This window comes from Cryptomeria japonica, chromosome 2 (genome assembly GCF_030272615.1).
Source record: "Cryptomeria japonica chromosome 2, Sugi_1.0, whole genome shotgun sequence".
Lineage (NCBI taxonomy): Eukaryota > Viridiplantae > Streptophyta > Pinopsida > Cupressales > Cupressaceae > Cryptomeria > Cryptomeria japonica.
The window spans coordinates 101,712,542-101,725,676 of NC_081406.1; positions in this window are offsets into that span (position 1 = coordinate 101,712,542).

Here is a 13,135-nt window from a genome sequence, read left to right on the forward strand (position 1 = left end):
TATAACAAGTTGAAAATGAAGAAGTTTTGAACATGAAAAATTCTAAAGAGACATGATTCAAGAAATGCATATGACGTGGAATTGCCTAATGGAGTTAATATTTCACCTATTTATAACATTGATGATTTTGCATAATATCATGAAGGAGATAGTTAGGTTGGACTAGCAGAAGAATTGTGGAATATACCAACAACTACAAAGAAAGAAGAGATAGAAGAAGTATTAAATAATTTGTGGGTAGAAGTATAAGAAATGAGCAATATGAAGAATATCTGGTTAAATAGAAGAGAAGACTTATTGAAGATTCATCATTGTTGTTTGTGAGATTTTGCCAAAATCAAGAGCACAATGAAAAGCATAAAAAAAGAGACAATAGAATGACAAGAACAAAGTGTACTCTCATCAATATGCAAATGATCAACTGGATTCACCAATACAATGAATATAGGTTTGCTTATATAGGCAAGGCCATATGGATGTACAAGCACACAATCATGACATGTGGCTCAATGAGAAGCAAGGGTAGGTAAGAAATACTAGGGGTAGGTAGGAGAAATAATATAATATTCTACAAGAGGTGGATGACCCAACGAATGTGGAGCGTAACAACAAAATAAGACCACAAAAGGTGGAATTTCTCTTACAAGCTCTATCCCTACGTGCACACTTCCCTAAGTGTCTCAAATCCAAACTACGAAGAGATGCATTATCCTAAGTTAACTTAAGTAAAGTGTAATAATATCCATGATGAATATTTATTTACACCAACATTGTCTAAGCCAGAGGTTGACCATCTTGGTTTTTATCAAATATCAAAGATTTGACAAGGTCGCTTCTCAAATTACCCTGTGTGTTTGATGTAGGAGCATCCAAGGTGGGCAATCTTGCATCCTAAAAAAAATGTATTTTCCTTTTTGTAGGTTTCTTTAGTTGTGTTGGAGCCCATGTTAATACTTTAGAGGTGTAGGACTATTAGAAGTCCTAAAACGTCAAAAATTTCCACCTATTGTTTTTATCAAGTTAGTGTATTTGGGTACTTATGGACCTAAAAACTCACCTTAAGGAGAAAAATTGAAATGTTAAGAAAATGGCGAAAGAATCATTTTAATATCCTATACTAGTTGCAATATATTAAATTTTTTTCTTGTGAAATTTCTCCTATAAAGTTTAAAATTAAACTTGAAGCCCTTAAAAGCCTTGTACAAGGTCAAAGAGTGGACTCAATAATCTTCAAAGGATTTAGACATTGTAGATCCCTTCACAAGCTTTCCAATGATTAAATTCCTGAGTCAAAAGTTATGGCTCTCAAAAGTCATGCTACCAAATTTCAATTTTCAAATGAAATATCTTCTTGGATAGGAAAACAAACATCTAGTCCTCTAGGCACCCAAAAGGGGAGTTAAACTTTCCAAAACATTATCAGGCAATAGAGATAGCTATTAAAAGAGGCAAAGGGAGGTTACAGAGGACGGTTCTAGTAGTGTGGATTGTGGCTCTGACTTGCAATTTTTTTGATAGAGCTAAATTTCGTTGTAATGAGAAAGGCCCATATGAGTGTAGTAGTGTAATTTCTCAATGTTGTATTTCTTTTTTATTGAAAGAATAAAAATTGTTTGTTTTCCTTGTAGATATTTTCTATATGAATATATGTTGTTGTGTCATGTGTGAGTGTTGGGTGGACTAGTCCTTCATTAGGAATGGTGTTGTTATCAAGATTGTAAGTCTTACAAAATTATATTGTAAAATTACACTTCATCAATTGCACAAAAATACATCACTAAATGAGTTTCTAGTGTGTGACTAAATCTACTTATATACACTATAAATGTGAAACCTTATACCTTAACGTAAATTAATGACATTACACAACACAAAATAAATAAACATAAGTACATAATTGTCAAACAAAATACAATTAATTTTATTTTTTAAATAACATATCTACCTATAATTCTCTTCTTCATCTTTTCTGATTTTAATCCATTGATACTTGCCTCTCCCATAATACCTAATTTTCTTTTAAATTTATATCATTGTATACCACAAAACAAAACACACTTAAAAAAAGAAAAAATTAAAAATTAATCCTATCATATCATGCTTAAAATTCTATGAAATGTCATGCATCTCTTGACCAAATCACCCTAATTTTGTAGGGTAATACCCAACTAATAAAAAATATCATCCATCTATTTTAAAACCTAATATTAACTTATAAAATGTTTGTAAAATTGGCAACCCAAAAACTATTATATCTTAAATGTCAAATCCACCTAATATTAACTTATAAAATGTTTGTAAAATTGGCATCCTAAAAACTATTATATTTTAAATGTCAAATCTATGATCATGCCCTAAATAATTATACACACGTATTCTCCACTATGCACCTTTCTTGCCTGTTATGTTTGGACAATGCACATATATATATTACTTTGATAATCATTTGCATAAAAACTTTAGTTGCAAAAGTTTTTGTAGCAATATATTATACTCTCATATCATTGTGGAGTAGGAAACAATGACAAATAATGGAAATTTTTTTCTTAATAAATGATTCATGATGACATGTTACTTATATATGCCTTTACAATGAGATAATGGCAGTCAATAGAGGTTATGATTCAATTCAATAGTAACATCCATAATGATCAAACAAATAAAAAGTCTAAGCAAATAATATTATTAGTACTTATAAAGTGAAAGTTGATAAGATAGGGAAGGAGAATGGCCCCCCTCCCCAGCTATGGATTGTAGTCTTTGTCTTAGATAGATGTTTTTATTTTAGTTGTGTATTTTTTATTATTTTATTAAAAAAATTAGAGAATCAATTGATTTTTATTTTTTTAATCAGACATAAATTTAGATCATAATTCAAATTTTGAATATAAAATCGAATTCATTTTGTCAATGTGGTTTGAAGGTTGAGTTTAAATTAGGACTCTTTGTTTCTTAATAAGTGTTGAGTAAACATTTTAACGTGATCGGTGATGTTGGGATGATACACCCTATGGCTCCACATGAAATACTTTTGACATGAAGCTATGAACTGGCGAGGTCACAAACGAGGAACCTCATCCTCATATAACAATGCTTGGGAGGTGACACCAGAGAGGCGTAGGAGGTGACACCACGAAGGATTTGTTTGAGTTCCTTGCTGATGATTGGACCGGTCTGCTACTTTCGTAGCACATGGTGGCTGAAAAAATGAATAATGGGTGTTTTATTCCATTTTTGTTTAAAATTTCGATGCTGGATCTGCTGGATCTTGGTTATGTTTAATTTCAGCATCAACCCTGTGTGGTTTGGTAAAACTCTTTTTATTTTGACCAGATACTGTAGTCTGAACAATATGCTTACTACTATGGTTAATTGGTTTAATGTTAGTTTCTTTGTAGATATCTGCTTTATTAGATGTTATATGGACATGATTGCCATCAATCTTGTGATTTTCTATAGTAGTAGGTGAATTATGTTTTTGATAGTTAAGTTAGGGATTGACTGAGACTCCGTCGTTTGGCTGTTGTCTGTGTGTTGTTAATGATCTCTTTGAGGCTTGCTGTGTAATCCGAGTCAACCCCCTTATTTTGGCTGCTTTATTATCAAAAACAATGCTAAGTGTCAAATCCGCGAGCACATTAAATCAACAAAGGCATAAGGGCCTGCGATCATAATGACCCAATAAAGATTTGAATCCTAATGAAAAAACCCAAATTAAGATTCTTTTAATTAAAAATATAAAGTTCAAATTATGTTTTGTTAAATAATGGAAAAAAAAGTCTAAACCCATTTCTTATAACATCGAAAACTTTACTGATATCAAGACTCGATTAGCAATAAATTTATTCAAAAGTATTTAACTCATTCTTAAAATTTAAATTATATTTTACACAAAAATTAAAATAAAAACACTCGGACCATCATATGTGGGTCCTCTCTAAAATGTCAATAAAATAGTTTTCATTGGAAAAGCATCTCAACTTTTACATGTTCCAACAAGCATTCAAAATGCTTACATAACTGTCTTGTCTATTTTTAAATGCGGCACTCATTTTGTCAAAATTATACGGGAATTTTAAGTGACTAGAGATGCAAGCCAAGGGGAATTTAGTTGTTGACTTGACAAATTGCGTCTTTTTTAAGAGAGTAAAATTGTATTTAATTAGTTAATAAACTTCTTTGTTTAAATACAGTACAAAGGAGGTGGCAAATAAATAAAGGAGATGGCATATGAATTTATTGATGTTTGGGTTTGATTTGATTTAGATTCTTTTACTCTTTTATTTTGGGCTTCTTACAAAGATCTTAAAGGGTTTGTCTTTTCATTATTCATAATTTTTTAAATATTGTATTTATTTATTTTTAATTGGTAAGGGTATTTTTATAAGAATTCAATATTATTGTTGTTCAAATTCGTGAGCACGTCACTTCAATAAAAATATTAAGCTTGCGAACTTCATGATCTAATGAAGATTTGAATCTTGGTGGTGGTTTCACCAAGCAAGTGTTTTAATCGTTGTACTACATGAGTCATCCCTTTCAATATTTTTTTATTATGTTTTCTTAATTATTAAAAATAATTAAGAAGTTATTCAAAAAAAATATGTTATTAAAAATTATAAAAGGGACAAGTTAATAAGTATTATAGTTAATCAAATAATTCAAAAGAGAAAGTGAAAGGAAAAAAGGAATACTAAAGATGTATAGACAATATGATTATTATAGAAATTCTAAAAATGAAATATAATTATGAATCGATTAAATAAATAAAATTTATGAATGGTATTTATATTATCATTTATAAAATAATGTCACATATTGATAAAGAAAGATGGCTAGAAAATGTAACCCTTATAGTCCATATAGAACTACAACTTAGAGCATAAAAATAATAAACAACTGCGAAGTGCCAAGAGTTAAGGTAGATGGAGGAGGATCCCAATCATTTGGTTTGAGTTATTATCACTATCCTCTTGAGTTTCTTTATTAGCTTGATGAGTAGTGTAATGTCCATCTATGACTTGTGACTTGTTCTAAGATGTTTATATTTAGCATGGTACTTTATGTGTTTTGAGATACTAGATGGCCATATTTCCATCCTTATATAGTGGTTGTAATATTGTACCTCGTTGGTTGTGCATGCATTGCTTTAGCTATTATATGTTGAATAGGTATGCTTGATGTTTTCTTTGAGGATGCAAGTATATGGAATTTCTCCACCGAAAATGGCAAGTTTGAGTTATTCCCCAATGGTGCTTATTTATGAGATGTCATGTTAAGTTGTTCTATTGGAATACTCGATCATACTCGATTCTTGTACAACATCTGTCTTGAATGACCTATCCTAACTTGGATTTGAATTGAATGCAATTATAGAGTCCTTTATTGTTGTGAAATAATATGTGTGAGTTAAATGATGGTTAAATTTCTTGTTGGTCATATGTGGAAATGACGAGTTACAAGATTGTATTTTCTCTTTGTAAGAAGTAACATGAAACTCACATAGAAGAAAATGCAAAGCACTAGATTCATGTTTCAAACCACTACAAACCTCTAGATATATCTCAATAAATGAGTATGAACAACACAATAAATTTATAAACATTAAATTCAAAAGTTACAACGACGACATTGTTGAAATATTTTCTCCAATGACAATATGGTAGGTGGATGCTCTTTTTCCTCAAGGCTATGTAATTCTACCATATGCACTTAGCTTAAGTGATGATGGATTAATTAGGTGAGACTGAATTTCCGAAGGAGGAATAGATGGTCAAAATCTAAAGATAAGATCAAGGATGGAGAAATCTTGAGAGGACTTTCCTAGGATCTAGGAGTGAATGAAGGGTTGAGATGGAGGTAGTTATAATGTGTAGCTATGATGAACTTACTAAATTTAGTAAGTGGTTGTGAGGATGAGGGAAATGAGGGACATGTGCATCATGTGGGCTATATTCTTGAGTTTGGTGGAGGGAATAGTTGAACCATAAGAATAAGTATTTGTAGATCCCCTTTATTCTTGGAATATTTTTAGGAAATACAAGAATAATTCAACAAGAATATTATTTATTTTAGCCATATGTGAGGCAAAAATAGTTATTTATTTATGGGATGAAATGAAAAATGTGATTAATAAATTAATATGATTATTTAATTGTGGGATATTATAGGTGAGGGGATTTGTCTTAGGTGAAGGAATTGATTGATTAAGACTAGGTGGTATTTAATGTTTTATTTCTATGAAATTGGGAAAATAAGGAGATAAATTAATTATGTTGGTTGTATCTTACAAATAGGGGTGCACATATTTAATTCAATTGTTTATTTAAATGTGATAATAAAATATTATGAATTATTCATTTTGACTCAAATGCATAGTAGATAAATAATAATGTGACAAGTGAAATAAAAGAAATAAAAATAGGTCAAAATTAGAACAAAAAGAAAAAAGAATTTGTTATTTTTTGCAATAATCATATTTAAAAGGAAATTGCTCTAAAAAACCTTCTCCAAGAAACATTTTAAAATTATAAATGATATAAATTTTGGATTGGTTGGGATAGGAAAGGGAGTGTGAAAGCTTTGGTCTCTTTCTCCATCTCGCTCCCTTAGAAATTTACAAGATTTTATTGTTTTTGTCGTGTCTTCAAAATTGAGGTGATCTTCATATTACTCCTACTTTGTTTATTTTTTCGTATTTGGATGCCATGCTCACCCTTATGAGCTCTTAAAACTTCTCCAACAACTTTAAACTCATGCAATTAAAAGAGGTTTACATTTAAAATTAAAGTTTTTCATTTATGTCATTTTTTCCCCTCATAATACCCAAAATTTTCATAATGCTCTAAAATTGTAGTTGATTTCATATTGTGGTTGTTGTTCATATTTGAAGCCAAATTGTACTTTTTTTATTTTAAAAAATATTTATAAATGTGAAAAATTAGAAATTGAAGGTTGTATAGATGGAGTTTGAATTAATTTGCTAGTTTATGTGAATAAATTATTTTGGTGAAATTAAAATTTCGGAAGTATTTTTTGGATGTTTTGGGATGGAACAAATGTGACTACTTTATGGAATCTCATAATAAATAATTTAAGATGATGTTAAAATTTTGTTGAGTGAGAAATATTGTCTTGTTTTTCATGCCACATTTAATTTAAGGATTGTGCTAAATCTATAATCTAGTTCTCCTGTCCTTTGAGATGTTGATGGGATTCACCTAGTTTGCTAACACTTCACGTAGTTGGTGTTGCTCAATTCCACCAACTCTCCAGGCCTAGTTGCACTCTAGACCTCCAAGTCCTTCTCAATCTCTTCTAGGGCATTCTTCTTATCCATTCCAAGGTGTTTTCTTCAAGTGTTTTAGCTAGGAACCCTACCAATTTCACAATGCTTCCCATGTGCTCATTATGGTTGTCTTGGCTTCAACTTGTCAAATTGACCTCCTATTGTTGTGAGTTGATGCAGAGTTGTGGAGGTGGCTAATAAAATGTTTTGAATATCTTTTGAGTCCATTTGAGGTTTGCAACCATTTCCCTTCTTACCGATTTCACCATTTTGCCTAGAAAAGGGCTACAAGGAATTAGCCCTATTAGGCCTCCTAAATCCGGTTTTTTAGGGCTTGAGAGAAAATGGTCCAAAAGACCCCTCAACAAGTTTGGATTTTATTCAATGAATCATCTAACCTCAAGTGATTTTTGTGGTTTTGGATCCTTACTCCACCATACAATTCCCTAACCCAAAAATGAGGGTTTTTAAGGGTTTCTAGGCCTTCTAACCGGTAGTGACTGGTCAAGTTGGTGTTTGGGAAACAAATGAATTTATCAAGGATTCCCCTTGCATTGGAAACTATGTACTAAATTCATGTACCCATCCAAAAGGTTAGATGGTGGTTTGGCATTCACCCCTGCACCTTGTACTTCAATTTCACCCTATCTCCTCTAGTCAGGTTGCTCCTGGACTCACCTAGAACAAGGTGACAATCATATTAAATATCATCTCCAACACTTTTCCCTGCATATGTACACTATAAAAATGATTTCCCTTCATTTCCCAACAGGTCGTGATGGTAGCACATGCGGAATTCATAGGGCAACCATTTTACATAAAATTGCTATATACAAGCCAAAACTAGCTGTTTGCAAACCAAAACAAGAAAAAAACTAATACAAACTATCTACAAAGCTTGAAATGGAACTAACAACTTTGTAACACACCAAAGAAATTCAATCCATTACTGGATCAATGGATTCAATCCATTTGCATTTGCAAAAATGAACAAACAAGCCAAAATGCTGCCAACTACTCTGAAAATGAGTAGTTTCAGATTGTTGAACTTACAAAACAAAGACTCTAACCTTGGTAACTGTGCAAGAGAGTTTTTTTTATAGTATTCCCCACACGTGGAGTCTTTCTAGGGCATTATACAATATCTAACTCCATCGCTAATCAAATTAGGACAAAAGTTGTCATGACAACTTTCAAAAGTTGTCATGACAACTTTTTTGCAACTTTGCACTTTTGCACTTTTTGGTCTTCTCAACCTATGAGACCTATTCTAAGTCATTAATTATGAATTTTAAAACATTTCTAAGACTAATTTAACCCTCCCTAATGCCTATACCAAGTTTTGACACTTTTGACCATCAAGAAGGTCAACTACCTATTCAAACCACTACTTATGCACAAAATGCAAACCTAAGAGGAATTAACTCAACCTAGGCCCACATTGAATCTAAACACTCACTCTTAGACCCTCTTGGAATCCTTATTCACTACCTAACCTGGCTAGGGTTAGTACAAGCCAAAATTTGAGAAAAGACTACTAGCCCAAGTCCTAGGTGCTCCTACACCATTCTCCCAAACAAAAGAAAATCATGTCATCTCCTTGGGAATCAGATTTTGATCAATACCTAGCTTCTTAAAATCTGTCTCAAGCACCCATGTAGCTTCAACATCATCCATACCCTATCATTTGATTAGGTGCTCCCAATAGGTTTGATGCCTTGTCTTCTTGGCAATCCTTGAACTCAACACCTTCTTGGCCTTTGGATTTGGTTTGGTTGGTAACTGAAGGTTGTTCACATCATCTTATACCTCTGAGTGATTGCAATTTGAACCTTGAATTGGTCCCTTGTAGGAAACTAAGTTTTCTATGTTGAAAACCGGTGACAATCCATGTCACTAGGTAGATCCACCTTGTATGCATTTTCTCCATACTTGGCTAGAATGGCACATGGGCTTAGTCTTCTCATTTGCAACTTGTTAGGCACTCCTTGCTATAGCCTTGCTTTGTTTAGGTGCACCATGAAAAGATCTCCCACTTGAAATTGTAGGTTCTTCCTTCTTTCATCAACTTTTTGTTTGAGTTTGCTTGTGTTCTCCATCAATGCTTGCTTGACTGATTCATGTACCTCCATTGATTGAGAAAAGTCTTCTGCATATCCACTTCTTGCTGCTGCACTACCTAAGTCTCTTAACTCCAAAATACCTCTTGGGTGAATACCATAGACCACTTCAAAAGGGCTCTTTCCAGTAGTCCTATTTATGGTGTCATTGTATGCATATTCAGCTTGTGAGAGTACTTGATCCCATGTTTGACCATATTCTTTAGTAAGGCACCTTAATAAGTTTCTGAAGCTTCTATTCACCACTTCGGTCTACCCATCTGTTTGAGGATGGTAGGCTGATCCAAAAGAGATGTTGGTGCCTTGCCTTTGCCAAAGTGTCTTCTAAAAATGACTCATGAACTTTGAGTCTCTATCTAAAACAATGCTCATGGGTAAACCATGTGTCCTTACTACCTCTTTGAAGAACAAATGAGCTATTTGGCATGCATCATGAGTAGTCTTGCAAGGCACAAAGTGAGCCATTTTACTAAATCTATCCATAATGACGTAAATGCTATCAAATCCCTTCTTTTTCCTTGGTAAACCTACTACAAAGTCCATACTAATGCACTCCCAAGGTCTATTTGGTATGGGAAGAGGTTGGTATAAACCGACATTTGTAGAAGTACCTTTAGCCTTTTGGCAAACTATACAAGTCTCCACATAATTTTTCACATCTTGATTCATCCTTGGCCAATAGTAATACCTTTGAACCAACTCTTGAGTCTTAGTGACTCCAAAATGTCCACTAAGGCTGCCATTATGCTTCTCTTGTATGAGATTTTCTCTCATTGAGCCTCTAGGCACACAAAGCTGCCCACCTCTAAACAATAGTCCATTTTGCCAAGTAAAATCAGAATACTCACTATGGAAGTGATTTTGATACTCCTTACACACCTTGTAGGCATTTGAGAAGTCTTTGTCCTTCGGGTATAACCCTCTAAAACTATCAACTCCTATGCTCCTCAATTGGATTTATTGGACTGTCAAAAGTCTCCTACTTAATGCATTAGCTACCCAGTTTAGCTGCCCTTTCTTGTGCTTAATTGTGAATGTGTAGGCCTGCATGTACTCCACCCATTTCATGTGTTTATGGCTGAGTTTATCTTGTAAGTTTAGAAAACTCAATGCTTGGTTGTCTGTATAGACTACAAATTCCTTAGGAAGGAGATAGTGTCTCCACTTCCTCAAAGCCTGCACTAAAGCATATAACTCTAGATCATAAGAGGAGTATTTCCTCTTTGCATCACTTATCTTCTCACTATGGAAAGCTATTGGTATTTCTTCTTGGCTTAGGACATCACCTATTGCAACATTGCTTGCATCACATTCCACTATGAAAAGTTTCTCAAAACTAGGCAACACTAGCATTGGTTGAGTAGCTATCTTCTCCTTCAAGGTTTCAAAACCTTTGTTTGCTTGTTCACCCCATTGAAAATTTTCCTTCATTCCACCTCTAATGGTGTCTAACACTAGTGCACATATAGCACTGAATTGCCTAATGAACTTCTTGTAGTACTGAGCTAGTCCATGGAAGCTTCTCACCTCTATTGCAGACTTAGGCGTAGGCCAATTTACTATGGCTTCAACCTTGTTGGGATCCATCTTGAGGTTTCCTTGAGACAACACAAACCCAAGTTAAACCAACTCTTTCTTAACAAATTCACACTTTTCCAAGTTCATGGTTAGCTTTTCATCATACAATCTTTGTAATACATCTTGCAAATGACTAATATGATCTACCCTATCCTTACTGAAAATGAGAATATCATCTAGGTATACCACCACAAATTTACCTATGAAGTCCTTCATCACCTCATTCATGAGTCTCATGAAGGTGCTTGGAGAATTGGATAAGCCAAATGGCATTAAAAGACATTCATAAAGATCCTCTATAGTCTTAAATGCAGTTTTCCATTCATCACCCTCCTTAATCCTAATCTGGTGATATCCACTTTTAAGGTCAATCTTGGTAAAGTACTTGGATTCTCCTAAACAATCCATTAGGTCTTCTATTCTAGGAATTGGAAACCTATATTTGATGGTGATCCTATTTATAGCTCTAGAATCAGTACACAATATCTAAGTACCACCTTTCTTTGGGGCTAACACGATAGGGATAGCACAAGGGCTAATGCTTTTCCTAATTAGGCCTTGGTTTAAGAGCTCTTGTATTTGCTTGGCAATCTCAACATTTTGTTGGGGGGTCATTTTATAAGCTACTTTGTTAGGTAAGGATTCTCCAGGAATGAAGTCTATTTGATGGCTTATGGTTCTTTTAGGAGGTAATGTGGTTGGCTGTCCATCACTTACTATGCCTTTGAATTTCTTCAACAAATCTTGCACCTCTATTGGCAAATCTGGCTGCTATTTCTTGTCTTCCTCTTTAGGCTTCATTACTAATGCAAACCCTATACCTTCACCTTCCTCGAGTGTCTTCAAGAACTATTTCTACTCACCAAAAGAACATTAGGACCTGCTGCCCTCTTTTCACCTTCCTCAAGGATAGACTGAATCTTGAATGTGACTCCATCTTTCTTGAATGAGTATGCATTCTTAGCTCCATCATGGATAGCTTGTCTATCAAATTAACATGGTCTTCCTAATAGAAGATGGCATGCATCCATGGGTAGGACATCACATAACACCTTGTCCTTATACCTCCCAATGGTAAAATCCACCCATGCTTGCTCATTAACTAGGACATGTTGGCCTTTGTTCAACCAAGTGACTCTATAAGGGTTGTTGTGAGGCATCCTTTGCAATTTGAGCTTACTCACTACCTCTTCTAACACAATGTTGTCTGTTGACCTTGAATCAATGATTACTTTGCAAACTTTGTCCATTATCTAGCATTTGATCCTAAATAAGGACCTTCTTTGGCTTGGCTCTTCTCTAATCGGTTCTTTGATCAAAGTTCTCCTTATCATCAAGTTGTCATCTACCTTTGATTCTAAGGCAAGCTTTGAAGTCTTGCTGCTTGAATACTCTTCTTGAAGATAGTTCACTCTTTTTTTACCACCTTGTGATGATGATCCCTTCTTTGGACACCTATATGTCAGATGACCAAGTTGGTTGCAATGGTAACACTTCATTGTTGCAAAATATGTAAGAACCCTTACTAACTTTGCCCTTAAATCATTGATTTCTACCCTTGGGAATTTTGTCAAACACTTGTCTTGCAAAGTCTATATTTTCTGTTATGAGTTTTCTATTTGTATTGTTTGGGTCTTGTACACTGTAATTAATGTTTTGAATGCCTCTAACCATGAAAGATTGACTAACAATGTCATAGAAATGATATTCCAATTGATTTTGATGCATATAAGTAACTAAAAATAACAACTACAGCTGCTTGACGAATCATCAAACACTTGGCATGCAAACTAGAAATTATGTGGCAGCAGCATAATGAAGTTTTTATTAGTTATTCTCACACCAAATAGTTACAAAGGTATAACATGTAATTTCCAAAACTTATGACAGAAAAATTAGAGAACCTGATATGTAAAATGCTTGCTGCAAATGATGGTCTCCACTCTTCAATGGACTGCCAATTAAACACGTTCCTGCTGTAGCTATGAATAATTTGCCAATTAAATGCCCGATTTCTTAGTACTATAGCACGTCACTATTCATGCCACTGTATTGTTTCACTATTCACGAATTACTTTAGCGCGAGTACTGTAGCGTCTACTATAGCGTGGTTACTGTAGCGTCTACTGTAGCGCGGGTACTGTAGCAG